This window comes from Sorex araneus, chromosome 2 (genome assembly GCF_027595985.1).
Source record: "Sorex araneus isolate mSorAra2 chromosome 2, mSorAra2.pri, whole genome shotgun sequence".
NCBI classification, from domain to species: Eukaryota; Metazoa; Chordata; class Mammalia; order Eulipotyphla; family Soricidae; genus Sorex; species Sorex araneus.
Window position 1 is genome coordinate 248,073,615 of NC_073303.1, and position 19,109 is coordinate 248,092,723.

General features: G+C 47.3%; 1 pseudogene; it reads right to left on the reverse strand.

Annotated features, from left to right (window-relative positions):
* Positions 1-809: 809 nt before the first annotated feature.
* Positions 810-7,640, reverse strand: LOC129401844 (protein Wiz-like; annotated as a pseudogene).
* Between the last annotated feature and the right edge of the window lie 11,469 nt (positions 7,641-19,109).

Genomic DNA, 19,109 nt, shown 5'->3' on the forward strand with positions numbered 1-19,109 from the left:
TATATCCCAGAGAGGCAAAAAAGTACAATCGAAACAACATCTGCACATGTATGTTCATCGCAGCACTGTTTACAATAGCCAGAATCTGGAAAAAACCCGAATGCCCCAGAACGGATGACTGGTTGAGGAAACTTTGGTACATCTATACAATGGAATACTATGCAGCTGTTAGAAAAAAGGAGGTCAAGAATTTTGTAGTCAAGTGGATGGGCATGAAAAGTTTCATGCTGAGTGAAATGAGTCAGAAAGAGAGAGACAGACATAGAAAGATTGCACTCATCTATGGTATATAGAATAGCAGAGTGGGAGACTAACACCCAAGAACTGTAGAAATAAGTACCAGGAGGTTGACTCCATGGCTTCGAGGCTGGCCTCACGTTCCGGGGAAAGGTCAACTCAGAGAAGCGATCACCAACTACATTGTAGTCGAAGGCCATGTGGGGGAAGGGAGTTGCGGGCTGAATGAGGGCTAGAGACTGAGCACAGCGGCCACTCAACACCTTTATTGCAAACCACAACAGCTAATTAGAGAGAGAAAACAGAAGGGAATGCCTTGCCACAGTGGCAGGGTGGGGTGGGGGGGAGATGGGATTGGGGAGGGTGGGAGGGATGCTGGGTTTACGGGTGGTGGAGAATGGGCACTGGTGAAGGGATGGGTTCCCAAACTTTGTATGAGGGAAGTATAAGCACAAAAGTGTATAAATCTGTAACTGTACCCTCACGGTGATTCTCTAATTAAAAATAAATAAATTTTAAAAAAAAATTTTAAAAAAAAATAAAACAGTGATGAGCTATACATAGAAAGAAAGCAACAGAGAAAAGTGGGGAGGGCAGGCGTGGGGGAGCCCACCGCAACCCCTCCCGCCCAAGCCCCAAGGCTGGGGCACTTGACCTGGCAGGGGGCTGCTGTCAGCTCTGAGCTCTTCCTGCTGGGGAAGCCCCTGGGGAGCGTGGTCAGCAAGGGTTTCCGTGGCCTCATGGCTCAGTAGGGGCTCCGGCCTCCCCTGAGCAAGCACCATGGCGGGACTAGGTCGCTCGACTCGGGAACTGGGGGGCTCGGCAGATCCCAGGTCTCACGAGGTGCGTGCGTGCACGTGTCCGAAGTGAATAGGTCCACGGGGACAGGAGTGAGCGAGGACAGGGGGTCTTTGGGGGCTCTGCGAATGGCCATCGAAGGCAAGCGCAGCCCCCCTGGCTGTCCCCCACGGGCCAGGGAACTCCCCAGGCCCCAAGTGCTCTGCTGGGGGAGGGTGTCCCGACTGCAGTGTGCCCGGCCCCCTGGGGACCGGTTGGAGGCTCTGGCTTGCTCCTTTGGAAACGGAAAGGAAAGAGGGAGGAGAGGGTGCAGGAGGGTGTGGACTGCGCGCGTCAGGGCGCCTCGGCCACGGCCGTCTGTGCCTGCGGGGCGGGGGGCTCTCCGGGAGGGGCGTCCACTCTGGAGAAGCTCCTGTCCAGGATGCGCCGCAGCAAGTGCCGCGCCCCCTCCTCCTGGGTGGACAGCGGCCTCCGGAACTGCGCCTCGCAGAACCCGCCCCTGAGGGGACAGACGTTGCCCACAGACTTGACGAGTGACGTCTGAGGGGGTCGTGGCCCCGGGGAGGGGGCCGGCCGGACCCGGGGAGGGGGCTGCCGACCTCCTCTCGCTTCTGTCGCAGACCGCAGGCGTCCTCCGTGCCCGGGCCCCAGAGGCGCTGGCCGGGCGCGCTTGCCGGCGCTCACACTCGTTGCTGCTCGGCCGCTGGTGCTCCTCGGCCTTCCCCGTGCCTGGAGGGCCGAGGCCAGAGGCCGCTCGCTGCCACCAGCCGCGCGCCCAGCTCCAGCCCCGGCTCGCCACAGGCGCTGCGCCCCCCACAGCCAGGCCACCGGGGCCACCCAGAGGCGGCCGCTCGTCACCCTCACGCCTGTGGCCGGCACCGCGGAGCTTCCTGGTGCAGGGACGGCCGCCCCGGATGGAGCTGCGATGGGCGCCCACCTTTGGGGGCCGCCGCTTGGTCCCCTCGCTCAGCGTCTCCATGGGGGCCTCATTCCCGCACCGCTCGGTCACCCCAAACTGCCTCAGGGGCGCCCGCCCGCGCGGGGCCGCCAGCGCCTTGCGGGTCTCAGAGTCGAGGCCGCGCAGCTCGCAGCAGGCGCCGGTGGGCGAGGGGGCGGCCTTGGCCGTGAAGGGCAGCTCGGTCTGGTGCAGGTCTTGGCCGTCACCTCAGGGGGCGGGCGGGGGTCCTCCTGCAGGGGCCGCTTGGGGGCCACGGAGCCTCGGTAGCCGCCGGCTGCCGCCTTGGCACGGCTGAGGGGCGCCAGGATGAGCCCGCGGGGGGTGCGGCCCCGCCCAGCGCCCGGGGTGCCCGGCCGGCCCGCCGTGGGCACCAGCGGCAGGGCACCCTGCACGGCCCGGCCACCCGGGGAGGCCCGTCCTCCACCAGCGCAGGGGCAGGTCCCCGGCCCGCGGCTCCTTCTTGACAAGGCGCGGCTGGGGCTTCTGTCTGAGGGTCTCCCGCAGGGTGTCGGTGGGTGAGGCAGCGACAGACACTCGGTGACGCCCATCTGGCGCAGGGGCGAGCGTGCGCGGCCGGACAGGCCCCTCGGTGCTCTAAGAACTCAGGGCAGAACTCACAGCGGATGTCGTGCGCCGGCTCGGGGCCTGAGGCCAGCACAGGCGCGGGGGGGGCGGGGGCCCCCGGCTCCGGCTCGGCCTTGGGCCAGTCCTGCCGGCTGGGGGCCCAGCCCGGGGGCGTCCCCGCCTGCGCGCGCTCCCGGGCTCCCCCAGCGCGCGGCCCCGCCGCGGCCTTGCTGTCTGCTTTTGTCACTTGGCCCTGGGCGGTGGAGCGATCTGTTCATACTTATGATCTAAATTGATAAGCTTGGCACCTTATAGATTTGTTACAATAACCTTGAATCAATGAGTTCTCCCTTAGGAGCTGGAGTGATAGCACAGCGGGTGGGGTGTTTGCCTTGCACGCGGCCAACCCGGGTTCGATTCCCTGCATACCATAGGGTCCCCTGAGCACTGCCAGGAGTGGTTCCTGAGTGCAGAGCCAAGAGTAACCCCTGTGCATCGCCAGGTGTGATCCAAAAAAGAAAAAAAAATTCGTTCTCTCTTTATTTATAATTTGCATACTACAAGATTTTTTGGTTCCTGTTTGGAGCCACACCCGGTGGTGCTCAGGGCTTACTCCTTCCTGAATTTGAACTAAGGAATTCCTCCAGGTGGGGTTCGGGGACAGTAAGGGATGCCAAGGATCAAACCCTATCAGCTGCGTGCCAGCCAAGCACCCTCCTGGGACGCTGTGTTATCACTCTAGTCCCATGTCAGATGATTGCTTGGTTGGTTGGATTTGCTTTTTGGGTCACACCTTGCAATGTTCAGGAGATAATACACTTGACTCTGCACTCACGAATTTCTCATGAGGGTGCTGGGGGACCATATGAAATGCCGGGATCCAACCAGTCAGATGCATGCAAGGTAAACACCCTCCCGGCAGTACTCTAACTCCAGGCCCATGAATGAGATTTTTCAAGGAGAGAGCTGCCCGTCTCATTTGTCCTTTGGTAATCTGACTTATTTTGCCAAATGTTAAGTCTGCACTGCACTGTTGCACTGTCATCCTGTTGTTCATGATTTGCTCCATTGGGCGCCAGTAACACCTCCATTAGTCTCTATCTCGTGCTAGTGTAGCCCAGTGGCGTCTGCTGGCTCCAGGAACACGAAGTGAGGCCCGTTATTGTTCCTGTTTTTGGCATATTGAATATGCCAAGGGTATTACAGGCTGTACCATAATGTTAAGTAAATTTTGTTAATGTTTCTTAAAATGATGATATTCTACCATGTTTGTGAATTCCCTAATGGGCTTATGCTGTTTGCCTTGTGTTCCTTATTGCTTTTAGGCCACACCGGCTGTGCTCAAGGCTTACTCCTTGCTCTGTGTCGGGAATCACTCTGGCTGGGGCTCAGAGGATATGTGGTACCAAGGAATCAAACCCAAACAGCCGTGTTCAAGGCAAGTGTCCTCCCTGCTGTGCTATTGCTCCAGGCCTTTTTTTTTCTTTTTGGGTCACACCCAACGATGCACAGACATCACTCCTGGCTCTGCACTCAGGAACCACCCCTGATGGTGTTCAGGGAACCATATGGGATGCTGGGTATCAAACGCTGGTCAGCCGCGTGCAAGGCAAATGCCCTACCAGCTGTGCTATTGCTCCAGCCCCATGAAACCAATTCTTCTTAAAATAAGCCTTTTGCTTGTTTCACTCATGGCTGTCCCTACATGGGAAATATTGTGAAACTTTTGCTGAGTATCACAAGGGGTTGAAAATAAAGAAAACAAAGTTGTCATTAGCAGTCAGAATAAAATAAACTCATTGATTTTCTTTATTTTCCACCCCTGATGATACTCGGGATTACTCCTGGCCTTGCAGTCAGGAATTACTCCCGGTAGTGCCCAGGGAACCATTGGAATGCCAGCGATTGAGCCCCAGCTGGCTACGTGCAAAGCAAATGTCTAGCTGCTGTACTAAGGCTTTAACCCTAATCACGAATTTCTATAAAATAAGCAGAATAAGAATGTATGATGATGGCCAGAACTTGAGTGAGAAGTGAGAATCAATAAATGTGAGAGGGTGAGGGGATGGGTACTGAAAATGGCTTTCCTCAGCATCGCACCACCAAATGGAGCAGGGGTTGGGTTAGGCAGTGCCACCGCGATTAACATCTGTGGAGGGAAGACAGTGATTTGGGCTCAATTAACTTTTCTGCAGGGAATGCGACAGAGATTGTAGGTGGATGACGAGTGTTTCAAAATGAGTGACTGAGAATCAACTGGAAGTAGGCTCGTGATCAAAGGAAGCACTCCAATCCTTGGGTGTGGTATTTATGGGGCAGGAAGGAGAGAGAGACAAACACACACACAACAAATTTTTTGCGTGTGTGTATTAATAGAATCACTGTGAGATATAGTAACAAGCTTTCTTGAGGGAGTTACAGTCATACAATGTTCCAACACCCATTCCTCAACCAGTGCACATTTCCAACCACCAATGTGCCCAGTATCCCTCCTGCTAAGGGTCCCCTTGCACCTGCCTCTATAGCAGGCACTTTTCTTCTTTCTCTCTCTGTCTCTGTCTCTGTATCTCTATGTCTCTGCCTATCTCTATCTGTTTATCTGTCAGTCGTTGTCTGTCTCTGTCTCTCTCTGTATCTCTCTATTTTTCTCTCTCTTTATGGGCATTGTAGCTTGCAACACAGATCCTGAGAGTCCGTCATGTTTGGCCCTTTACCCACTCCCAGCACACATCTCCCATCCAGAGCAATCTGTTCCAACCAGCATTGTCAATAGTGGCTCCTCCTCTAAACCAACTGCCTCTCCTCCAGCCCTGAGACAGGCTTCCAATCACGAACCAATCCTCCTGGACTTTGTTTCTACTGTTCATGGTTGTTAAACTTATACTGTATGGGTTTTTTTTAATCCCACAAATGAGTGCGTTCTATGTCTATCCGTCTCCTGCTGACTTATTTCACTCTGCATAATATTCTCCATTTCCATGCATTTATAAGTCAACTGCACACCATGTTTTTTCTAACAGCTGTATGGTGTGTAAACCACTTCAGGATCTTCACCCTGCCCCAGCCTGAAGTCCAGCCCCTGCACAAGAGAAAATTGGATCCTCGGAGTTTTGCCCCAGAATTGCCTCCCTTGGGTTTGTTTTGAGGGGCCACACTCGACAATGCTCAGGGCTTACTCTTGGCTCTGCACTCAAAAATCACTCCTGGCAGTGCTTGGGGCACCATTTGGGGTGCGAGAGATTGAGAACCCAGGTTGGCTGCATGGAAGGCAAATGCTCTGCTCCAAGAAAGGGTTCTTGAGAAGCTCTAACTCATGGTAGAGAAGTAAATGAAGATAATGTCCAGGAAAGATATTGAGACCTTCACTGAACCAAAGTACCTATGAGTTCATGGACACTGCAAGAGACCTGGGTAAGGAATAGCGAGAGGTGGGAAATTCACCCCCTAACAGGAACCCCAAGGTCGGGAGAGTCCCTGAGGAAAACAAGTTTAGACCAGAGGGAAGCAGACAGGCATGTCCAAGCAAGAATAGAATAGCAAACTGACACGTAATCTATTCTTTAAGGGTGCCGCTGATTATTCATTTGAAATAACCGGGTCTCTGTCTTCATGCACCCCTTAATTGTGCCGTGTCTACTCACACTGCTGAACATCTCTGTCAACTTCAACAGTGGCTCACATGATGGGAACCAGGATGCTGGAGCGATTTGGATGAATAAATGGCCGCTCTGTGTGCTATCTGTTTGGGTGACCCTAAAGCTTGGACACTCCTGATGTGTATTCCATTCTGTGTGACCAAGCTCGCTGGTCAGAGCTCTCAAATCAAACCGTTTTGAAGCACTGGAGGTAATGATAGAAAAGATTCAGAAGAGAAATCTACAGAATCTGATGGTCCTGTGATTCTCTGAGACAGGATCTGGGATGAGACCAGAATGATTTCCTGTAAAATGGAGATCCAATACTATCATTTAAAAGACTAGAATGAGACCAGAGAGAACTTTCATTGGCTAGGGCATTTGACTGGCATGTGGCTGACCATGGTTCGATCCCTGGCATCCCATAGTGTGCCCTGAACACCAAGAAATGTAACTCCTAAGTGCAGAATCAGAAATAATCCCTGAGCATTCCTGGGTGTGACCCCAAAAGCCAAAGGAAAAAAGTAAAAAGACCTGATTATCAGTTTCTGGGAAATATTATGGAAACACATGAAAGCTGTCAAGTTAAATAGAACCAATCTAAGCTACATATAACTTAAATGTTAACCTCTATGAAATAAAATATATAACTGATTAAAAAATTATTCAACAACATACTAACTTTACTTCTCTGGAAATAGCCAGCTGGAATAGCTTTACAAAAATGGAAAAAACAGGAGTCAGAGAGAGTACAGTGTGGAGGGTGCCTGCCTTGCACATGGCAGACCCGGGTTCGATCCCCTACATCTCATAGGGTCCTCCACGCATACCAGGAGTGATCCTGAGTGCAGGGCCAGGAGTAATCGATGTGTAATTCTGGTTGTGACTAAAACACAAAACAAATAGAAGCAATAATTCCTCCTAAATGATGTCGATAACTCTTTAAAAATTCTTTTAGCATTAATTCTTCATTTTATGAAAAATGACAGTGCTTTTACACATTCTACTGACATAATGGGTAAGTCACATTCACACCAGCATGTCGTGACACTTCTCTCATGTTCACCAACCAATCTGTTATTTATACTTTTTCTAGGTCCTCATACAACGAACAAGAAAGCGATGGACACAGTAATTCTACAAGATACGATTTGGGGAGTATTATTTTCCTTCCAATTCATGATTGGTTTTATTGGAAATTCATTGTTGCTTATGCTATATGTCAAAAACGTTCTGCAAAGAAATAAGCCAATAGATTGGATATTTACCCACTTAACTTTTGCCAATATGATGACAATTTTATTCACCGGGATTCCGGAATTAATCTCTTTCTTTGGATTAAGAAACTTTCTGAACGATGCTGGTTGTCAGGCAGTTTTATTCTTTTACCGAGTGGGCCGGGGTCTTTCCCTCTGTACCACATCTTTCCTCAGTGTGTTCCAAGCCATCGTGATCACCAACAACCATGCTCAGTGGGCGTGGTTCAAATCAAACATCTACACATGCATTTCTTCTGCCTTTCTCTTTTTCTGGGTACTCAACATGCTGATCTATGCATGGCTTATCTTCATAGTGAAGGCCCCATTCAACATTACTGGAAATGAAGATTTTTTTAACCAAAACTACTGTATAGCACGTGATGCTGAGAGAAATGGAGTGTCTGCATTCCAGGCAGTAATGGCTATAAGAGACCTGCTGTGTGTGTTCCTCATGATCTGGACCAGCAGGCACATGGTAAAGTTCCTCTTCAACCACCGCAAGAATGTCCAACACATCCTTAGAAACAGTCTCTGCCCACAGTCCTCTCTTGAGATCAAGGTCACCCACACCATCCTGGTCCACGTGAGCTGCTTTGCTTTTTTTTACTGTATCAACTGCTGCCTTACCATTTATATAGCACACCGTCATGATATACGAAGGTTAGGAAACATCGCTGTTTTTGTGTCTTCCTGCTATCCAATGATCTGTCCTGTCTTCCTGATAAAAAACCTTCGAGGCCCCTTCCTGAACTGCATCTTTGGAAAGATGAGAAAATCTTCTCCACAAACCACTGCCGTCAGAGACTTGAAAACTCTCACACCAGCTGTGACACAAAGTTCTCAGGACAGAAAAATACCCCTGCAAAGGTTAAGTGATGGGGGTTTGGAGAGATAGCCCAATGGGTAGGGCACTTGCCTTGCACATACCCTGCATAGGGCTAGGAGTGATTCCTGAACATCAACAGGTGTGACCAGGGATTTTAAAAAAAAACGGGGGGGGGGGGAATGTGATGTAAAATGAAAGAAAATAACATTTTTTTAATTATTGAATCACTATGAGATATTAACAAAGCTCTCATGATTGACTTTCAGTCATACAATGTTCCAACACCCAGCCACTCCCCTTCCAGTGTATATTCCCCACCACCAATATCCCCAGTATCTCTCCTGCCACTGCCCCCTAGCCTGCCTCCATGCCAGGCTCTCTCTCTCTCTCTCTCTCTCTCTCTCTCTCTCTCTCTCTCTCTCTCTCTCTCTCTCTCTCTCTCTCTCTCTCTCTCTCCCTCCCTCTTCTTCTCCCCGTCTCTCTCCTTCTCCCCACCTCCTCCCCCCCTTTTGGGAATTATCATTTCCCATATAGATACTGAGGGGCCATTATGTTTGGTTGTTTGCCCACTCTCAGCACACCTCTCCTATGCAGAGCGATCCTTCCAACCATTATTGCCATCATGGTCCCTTCTCTGTCCCAACTGCCCTCACCTAGCCCTTGAGGCAGGCTTCCAAGCGTGGACCCTTTGTCCTGACCCATGAGAAAAATAACGTCGTATATGGACACGTCTCCAAGTCCACAGCTCATTATACATACTGAGAAAAATGAAGAGCCGAATTGAATGAAACACATTATAGAAAGCTGCACTTACAAGAGGCAATTTTTTCCCAGGTTTATTGGGTTGCTCCCATCACAGTGCTCCCATTCCTCCGTGTTTCCTTGTAACCTCATTCTTTTTTTTTAATTTTTTTTTTACTTTTTAGGTCACACCCATCGATGCACAGGGGTCACTCCTGCCTATGCACTCAGGAATTACCCCTGGCGATGCTCTGCTTTGGGGCAGGGGTTGGCATTCAGGATGGAAACATCTGAAATATGTTGGTGGGAAGGTGTAATAGTGGTGAGATAAGTGTTTGAATGTTAGATGTGATCAAATCTTGTGAACTACTTTATAAAATAACAAAAATAACCAAAAGAATCCTCAATCATGTGAAGCAGTTCTGGTGTGCAACTAACATTCTCAATAATCTTCACACACACTCCCCTAAAGACAGTTTTTTGGAGAATTTTCAGTGGTTTATTCATAACAAACAGTAGAAATTAAACTACTTTGGTTCTGCTTTGGGGCTGGGTTGGGTTTGGGGATGGAAACATCTATAATATGGTGGCGGGAAGGTCTAATGGTGGTGAGATTGGTGTTCGAATATTAAGTGTAATCAAATATTGTCAACTACTTTAGAAATGTAAAATAAAATTTTTAAAAAATAAATATTTTTTAAAAAGAATCAGATGTGTACTAATTGGTCCTTACTGACTTATTTTCTGTTCCTTCTATTTACCCTTCTCAAAGGTTTGTTTGAATAAACAATGTAAAGTAAAATGCTTAAAACAAGTAACTTTTTTTTTTTGGTTTTTGGGTCACACCTGGCGATGCACAGGGGTTACTCCTGGCTCTGAACTCAGGAATTACTCCTGGCGGTGCTCAGGGGACCATATGGGATGCTGGGATTTGAACCCGGCTCGGCCGCGTGCAAGGCAAATGCCCCACCCGCTATGCTATCACTCCAGCCCCAACAAGTAACTATTTTTGACCCCGAGCCTTTCTGCGTTTTATTTTGATCCCTTACTGGGGAGCAGGGGTGGGTGCCTGGTGATAGGGTCACCCTCTCGGAAAAACTCGCCGACGTACGGGTCCAAAGGTTTGAGGTGCACTTCAGTATTCAACTTCAGTGTTGGGGGCCACCAGGATTGGTGGTGCTGACGCCACACTCAGCGGTGCTGACGAGGAGAGGCAGGAATAAAGGGAGCCCAAGTTGAAACTTGGGGTCTTTTGCCAGCCTGGCCCACACCCTAGCCCGTTAAGCCATTTCCGAGGCACATGGCGACGTTTCAAACCCATTTCAGGGGCTGGAGTGCTAGCGCAGCGGTTAGGGCGTTTGCCTTGCACGCGGCCAACATGGGTTCGATTCCCAGCATCCCATATGGTCCCCTGAGCACTGCCAGGAGTCATTCCTGAGTGCATGAGCCAAGAGTAAGTAACTCTTTGCACCGCCGGGTGTGACCCCCCCAAAAAAAAAAACAACTAAAACCCATTTCAAATTCAAACATAAACCAAGTTATCAGCGTTCATCTTGGGCATTAAGAATGTATTTGCTACAGTCAAAATAGCATCAAGTGAAGTTTCTCCCCTGAGTCAAATGAAGATACAAGACACACAGGGGGCTGGAGCAATAGCACAGCGGGTAGGGCATTTGCCTTGCACGCGGCCAACCCGGGTTCGATCCCCGGCATCCCATATGGTCCCCCAAGCACCGCCAGGAGTAATTCCTGAGTGCAAAGCCAGGAGTAACCCCTGAGCATCGCTGGGTGTGACCCAAAAAGCAAAAAAAAAAAAAAGATACAAGACACACAGTTTCCCTTAAATCCAGACATCCCGATTAAAATATAAAAAGTTGAGATCAACGCATTAGAGTGGGGAAGCAGGCTGGGCTCTGGTCTCCAGAATCACGACTAAATTAAATCATTAAGTTCAAAAGAACCCAACTTAAATTCTAAGAAACTAAAAAAAATTATAAGAAATTGACAATGTTTTAATATGATTTCACTCAATTCCCCTTCCCCTCCCCCCCATGAAGCCGTCATAAACAAGATATTGACAAACGTCTCTGATCCGGAAATTTCTCAGATTCTCGCTTTGTCCAAATAAGGAATGGAACACCGTTGGGTAGAGCATGACAAGAAAGATTGCACCCAACAAAATAAAATTTAATTAAAATAATTTTTTTTTATTTTAAAAAAGATCCCTACCTAACTAGGGGCATCGAGCACTATAAATCAGACAGTTTTGAGCAGGAGATAATTGCTGGACAGGCGAGAAATGGGCATTTCACCCTGTGTTCTCAGTTCCGAATCTGGCACCTGCCCCCACAGCAAAAGCATTTCAGACACACACCCCTCCCCGGGGAGACGGACCCTGACCCAAGGGTGGCTCTACCTGGACTTGGGGAGCAGGGCCAGGAGCTGTCAGAAGGAAACTGCCCAAGAGTTTCTCAGTGAAGACCCGAACCCAATCCCTGATACTGGCAGTATAGATGCCTCTACCGACGGGATCCATACAGCCCTGGTTACCAGCCACCAAATCCGACTCGCCCCCCGAGAACTTCACCCTTTCCTCCCTGGCCACTCAGGCCAGAGCAGCCCCCATCCTGTTGACCTGTCATCTGGGGATTCTTGGGATTCCTGGAAGGCTCGGGATGCTCGGGATTCACTGTGCAATTGCCTAGACCTCATCCTCGCGATTCAGAGTCCACGACTAACTGACTGAATAGTGAGACAGGCAATGAGCCAAACCCCGCACCAGGGACTAAAAAATACCAACGGACACGCCTCCTATTAGTTCACGTTGTGACCCGCTCCTCTCTCATTGGCTGTTGCTAAGGCCCAGCGCCACGCGGACCAGTTTCTAGGGGCGGGCTCAAAGGCACGTGCTCCTTAGCCAGGAAACCTTTGTGCTCCCACCACCAGCTGTCACTGAGGCTGGCTCCAGCCAACAGCATCTCTTCTCTATCCTTAGAAGCTGACCGTTAGGCTACAGACCCTGTGCTTCGTCACCGGAGCTAGTCCTCCAATGCCTGTTTGTAAGCCTTTCCGCAGGTTTTGCAAAGCCCAGAACAAATACCCAGACCTTGGCTCTAACTCATTAGAGGGCCTCAGTGGAACCTGTATACCAGAGTTTTAGGAAGAAAGATCAACCTTAGGACATTTGAAGTTTAAGTTTAACTAACAAGAGATCTGCTTAGGGTTCCATAAGATCCACCTGCCACATTTGTATCTGGGGGTTGATCACTTCCTCACTGAGGAACTTTCTACAACTTGCCGTGCACGTGGCCAGCCCGGGACTTTGAAGTTGGCATCAGGCACAGCAAGTGTTGATCTGCCCGATACAGACGTGGCTCCCCCAAACCCTATGATCCCGGCTCAAATAATGAAGAATCTCAGACAACCCTGCCTTTTCTCGTTTCTTTCCTTAGCATTTTTGGGTCTCGGATGCAGACTGACAAAACAAAAGGTGACTGTCAGTTACCGGAATTTTACATTCAAACTAATACACGCAGCGTCTCCATCTTTGTTTTCTTTGATCTTGAAATCGTTTTCTTTTTCTTTTCTTTATTTTTTTTAATGAATCACTGTGAGATACAGTTACAGACTTACAAACTTTCATGATTACATCTTGATCTTGAATTCTTTTGAGGGGAATAGTGTGTGGTTTATCATACAATAGCTCTGGGAGTGTTGTATGGTAATCCCTCAATGTAATACTCAGGAAGATTAAGGTGTTTTATAGGAGTGACTGAGAAGTTATGTATTTCTCAATATACATTGTGTTATTTTGTTCAGTTTAAATTGCTTGTCTCAGTTACCTAGTGTCTCCAAGGTCTTATAAACTTGTTCCCTTTCTCTGGCAGTGAGGCAAGCCAGTAGCCCCCAGAAGCCTGATGGCTGGATCCCCCTCTGTCAATGCATTACCGAACTACCAAGACTGAAACTCACTGCATGCTTTCAAGGGTGTAGCTAATAATATTTTGGATTTTTCTTTTATTTTGACGCCTCACCTGGCAGTGCTCAGGAATTACTCCTGGTGGGGCTCAGTGGATTGCAGGGATTATGGTCAGATTAATCGCATGTAAGGCAACCACCCTACCTGCTGTACTGTCACAATCCAATGACTATTATGTTGGACTTGAACTGGAAACTTCATTATCCTTCCATAAGATGATAATTTGTATTTTTTTTCTACAGAGAAACCTGTCTCTGAGGGGCAATATGGTTTCCCTTCCACCTTTACAATTATAGTTACAGATTGTCTTCAGTAAAAGTGGCAACGTCTTGGCATTGATGTGGTAAAACGGGGTAGAAATTTATGAATTTATTTAAGTTTTTTATTGAGTCACGGTGCGTTAGAGCATTACAAAATTGTCCATGATTGTGTTTCAGTCTGCAATGTTCCAACACCCATCCCTCTACCAGTGTAATTTCCCAGCACCAGTGTCCCCAGGTTTCCCTCCCACCTCTTCAAGTTACCCCGACCCCAGCCTGTCTCTATGGCAGGCACCTCTCTTCTCTCTCTCTCTCTCTCTCTCTCTCTCTCTCTCTCTCTCTCTCTCTCTCTCCTCTCATTTTCTACATTATGGCTTGTGATACAGATTCTGAAAAGTTATCATTCATATCCCTTTACCTGCTTCCAACACTCATCTCTTGTCCAGAGTGATCATTTCCAACTAGTATTGTCATAATGGATCCTCCTCTATCTTAACTACCATCCATTTTCCACACCACTGGCCAATCATTGACCAGTCATCCTGGCTTGAAACTTGTCCAATTAGATTCAATTAAATTAGAGCAAGACTGCTTTACCCAGGAGGCATCTGTTCCTATTTTCCCTACTGCAGGCCTCAGGGCAGTTTAGCGATTTTGATTTTCTTTTTTCCCTGACCCCAGAGGGTCCTTCTAGATCTCAGAGACATAAGCACTGTTTTCCTCAGGTTAGAGGCTATCAGTATGTGTTGGCCCCATGAAAAAAAAATAATGCCTGTAGATGTTACTGACAAAGGAATAAGAATGAGTAAAATGTACACAGAAGTTTCAGGTCACTGATGTTCCTCTATAATTATAATGATGGATAAATAACATGATATTCTCCAAACATCTAGAAAGTATAGCATCAAGAGTGAACCCTCAGACCAGAGTGATACAGGTAGTGTGTTTGTTTTGTATGTGACCGATCTGGGTTAGATCCCCAGTATCCCATATGGTCCACTTGTGCACTACCAGGAGTAATTCCTAAGGGCAGAGCTAGGAGTAACTCCTGAGCATCATCAGGTGTGACCTTGAAAAGCCAATAGTACTAATAATAATTAATAATAATAATAATGCCCATCATAACAACTTCAGAAATGTCTTAATAATTGTTAAATGAAGGTAGTGAGAAGAAGGATAAAGACAGGATAATATCAATTTTATGTGGCATTTAGAATAACTGAATGAGGAAATGCAATGTTTTAAAGAGGAGGATGCTCTAACCAACCTTAGCCTCAGCGTAGATGGAGGAGAAGGAAAGAAAGAGGGGAGGGAAGGGAGAGAAAAGACAGATGAGAAGGAATGGGGGCCAGGTCCGGGATTCAGCTACAAAGGTGTCACTAAGGAAAGATAGAACCAAATATCCAAACCACAGTGTCAACAACACTGAAATCAAAAGACCCAAACTTTCACAACCAAACTTAGAAAGCTGCTTGTCCACAGGGCAGGGCTGGAGGTGGGTCAGGGATATGGGCAGGAACCTGACAACGTTGGTGGGGGACCTTTGCACTAGTGGTGGAGAAAGCTCAACTATGAATAACTTTGGAAATCATGGTGCTTTAATTTTTTTAACGTGAGATTGGAAAATAAATTTTAAAAAGAAAAGAAAAATAAATGCCTTTGATGATTATATTTCAAGGAGAAGAAAGTCAACGAGGAGGGAGTACATCAAACTTAAACCCTTCTGCACTGCCAAAGAAACAGGGGCCCAAATTAAAACCCTCCCTCACTGAATGGGAGAAAATATCTGCACAGCATTCATGTGACAAAAACACAAATATCCAAGATGTGCGGACATTTGCAAAACTTAGCAACAAAATAATACACTCAGAACTTACTCCTAGTTCTCTACTCAGGGATCACTCCTGGTGGGCTTCAGGGACCAGAAGTGATGCTGGGGATCAAACCCAGGCCAGCCTCGGCAATATGCAAAGCAAGCTCCCTTCCCACTATCTAAGCAATCCAGGCCCTGTCCACATAACTTTAATGGATGGTTTCAGGACCTCTGAGCCTGCCTGGAGGAATACCTGAGCAGAGTCAAGTGTACCCATCTCCCCCAAAAAGAAAACAAAAACAAAATCAAAACAACAGCAAAAACATATCTTCCCCCTTTTTACCATTCCTTTTTCCTGGGTCTCCTGTTTCTTTTGATCTTGTTGCACAGATCTCTCAGGCTACCTACCTTCAGATGGATCCAATCAGCCTTGCTTAGCCTAGAGCAGGCAAACCTCACTCAACTTTGACCCCTCAACCTGCCAGGAGAAATCTCTGAGCATAGCAAAGTGTGACCCAGTTCCTCAAAAAAGAAATACAAATGGCCAAAAGGCACATGAAAAATGCTCCACATTGCTAGTCACCAGGGAGATGCAAATCAAAACAACGATGAGATATCATCTCACACCACAGAGACTGGCACACATTCAAAGAACAAAAGCAACCAGTGCTGGCATGGATGTGGGGACAAAGGGATGCTCTTTCACTGTTGGTGGGAATGCCGACTGGTCCAGCCTTTCTGGAAAACTACATGGGCAGTCCTTCAAAAACTAGAAATTGAACTTCTATATGACCCCACAATACCAATTCTGGGAATATATCCTGAGGACACAAAAAAAGCACAGTAGAAAAGACATCTGTACCTATATATTTATTGCAGCACTGTTCACAATAGCCAAAATCTGCAAACAACCCAAGTGCCCTAAAACAGATGACTGGTTAAAGAAATTTTGGCACATCTACACAATGGAATACTATGCAGCTGTTAGGAGAGATGAAGTCATGAAATTTGCTTATAAATGGATAGACATGGAGAGTATCATGCTAAGTGAAATGAGTCAGAAAGAGAGCGACAGACATAGAAGGCCTGCGCTCATTTGTGGAGTATAGAATAACATCACATGAGGCTGACACCCAGGACAGTAGACACAAGGGCCAGGAGGATTGCTCCATAGCTGGAAGACTGCTTCATGAGTGGAGGGGAGAAGGAGATGGAATAGAGAAGGGATCATTAAGAAAATGATGTTTGGAGGAATCAGTCGAGATGGGAGATGTGTGTCGAAAGTAGATAATGGACCAAACATGATGACCTCTCAGTGTCTGTGTTGCAAGCCATAATGCCCAAAAGGAGAAAGAGAGTATGGGGAATATTGTCTGCCATGGAGGCAGAGGGAGGGTGGGAAAGGGGGGGTATATCAGGGATATAGATGGTGGGGAATGTGCACTGATGAAGGGATGGGTGTTTGATCACTGTATGATTGGAACCTATACATGAACGCTGGTAACTATCTCACGATTACTCAATAAAATTAAAAAAAGTGTGGCCCAGAAAACAAAATGAAGCAGAACAAAAGAACACAAACGAATAAAAAACACATAATATCTACACAATGGAATACTATGCAGCTCTTAGGAAGTTGAAGTCATGAAATTTGCTTCTAAGCGGATAGTCATGGAGAGTATCATGCTATGTGAAATGAGTCAGAAAGAGAGGGACAGACACAGAATGACTGCACTCAATTGTGGAATATAACATAACATAATATGAGACTGACACCCAAGGACATTAAAGACAAAGGCCAGGAAGATTGCTCCATAGTTGGAAACCTGAATCATGAGCTAGGGAGAAGGCAGCTGGAATGAAGAAGGGATCACTAAGTTAATGAGTGTTGGAGGGGTTGTTCAGGGTTGGAGATATATGCTGAAAGTAGATAAAGGACCAAACGTGATAGCATCTCAGTCTCTATATTGCAAACCAGAATGCCCAAAAGTAGACAGAGAGAGAGAGTATGAGGGAAATTGTCCGCCATAGAGCAGAGGTAGGGATGGGGTGGGGTGAGGGTGGGTACTGGGGATATTGGTGGTGGAAAATGTGCACTGGTGGGGGGATGGGTGTTGGATCATAGTATGACTGAACTCAAACATGAAAACTTTGTAACTGGAGCTCACGGTGATTTCAATTAAGAACAATAATAATTAAAAAATAAATAAATAAAAACCAACATACCTTCCCCTTTTTACCTCCCCACTTTTTTGCTTAAAGACTGATGAGAGTCGGTCCCTTCCTACAAGCTTGCATGACGTCACTGAGGAGCAGCCTCTCACCACCAGTCAAGAACTGCAGGAGTATAAGTACAAAGTTGGGGTGCTGGGATTTTTTTTCTTGAATCTCATTTTCCTTGAGCAAGATTCAGTCCTTTTATTTTAGTTTTGTTTTTAGTTGGGGAGTCACACCTAGTGATGTTCAGGACTCACTTCTAGCTCTGCACTCAGGAATTCCTCCTGGCATTTCTTAGGATGTCGAGGATCAAACCCAGCTCAGTCACATGCCAGAGAAGCGCCTTACTCACTGCACTATCTCTCCAGCCCCTGAAAGGCTGGTTTTTGTCTGGAGTGAACTGGAATGAAGAAGCCATTCAGACGGACACACCAACCAACATCCCTCCTCTGCTGGAAGGTCACTCTCCGAATGTGCTTACTTCATGCCTTCATCCCCTCCGAGTCTTTGTTAAAGCCTTAGCTTTTTAAAATTTTTATTTATTTATTTATTTATTTATTTATTTATTTATTTATTTTTAGGTTTGGGGGGATCACAACCAGCGGTGCTCAGGGCTTATTACTGGTTCTGTGCTTATACCTGGCAGTGCTCAAGGGACCTCATGAGGTGCCAGGGATCAAACCCAGGTCAGCTTCCAAATGCCCTCCCCACAGTACTTTTGCTCCCTTATGGTGCCCCACATCTCACCTTTGAAACATGACAGTTCCAACTTCCTATTTAAAATAAATATTCTTCTTGGGGCTGGATCGAGAGCACAGCGGGTAGGGCGTTTGCCTTGCACGCGGCCGACCCGGGTTCGATCCCCGGCATCCCATATGGTCCCCCAAGCACCGCCAGGAGTAATTCCTGAGTGCAAAGCCAGGAGTAACCCCTGAGCATTGCTGGGTGTGACCCAAAAAGCAAAAAAATAAAAAAATAAAAATAAAATAAAATAAATATTCTTGGGGCTGGATCGAGAGCACAGCAGGTAGGGTGTTTACCTTGCACGCAGCGCCCCCGGTTTAAATCCTAGCATTCCGAGCTGGAATGATAGCATAGCAGGTAGGGCGTTTGCCTTGCACGCAGCCGACCCGGGTTCAAATTCCAGCGTCCCATATGGTCCCCTGAGCACTGCCAGGAGTTATTCCTGAGTGCAGAGCCAGGAGTAGCCCCTGTGCATCGCCAGGTGTGACCCAAAAACCAAAAATAAATAAATAAATAAATATATAAATAAATCCTAGCATCCCATATGGTCCCCTGAGCACTGCCAGGAGTAATTCCTGAGTGCAGAGCCAGGAGTAACTCCTGTACACGGCCAGGTGTGACCCAAAAAGCAATAAATAAATAAATAAATAAATAATAAAATAAACATTCTGTTACTAGATCACAAACCTTTTCACAGTGCACTTAATTTCTAAAATGCTACATAATATAACTTTTTTCACTTAAAATATGAACTAACAGGTTTTAATAATCTCTTTTGCACATATATACATGGCCAAATTTCTTTGGAGGGACCACACTCAATAATGATCATTACTACTGCCTCTGCACTCAGGAATTAACCCCTGGCGATGCTTGTGGAACCATATGGGATGCCAGGAATAGAATCTGGGCCCAGGGCATGCAAATCAAGTGCCCTATCCACTGCACTATATCTCTCCAGCCCCTACATGGTAAATTAATAAAATTGACAGATCTTCAATAATATTTAGCCTATGAATTTTCAATAACTTCTGACAGTTGCACATTAAAAAACGTTCACAAATCTGTTGTCAAATGA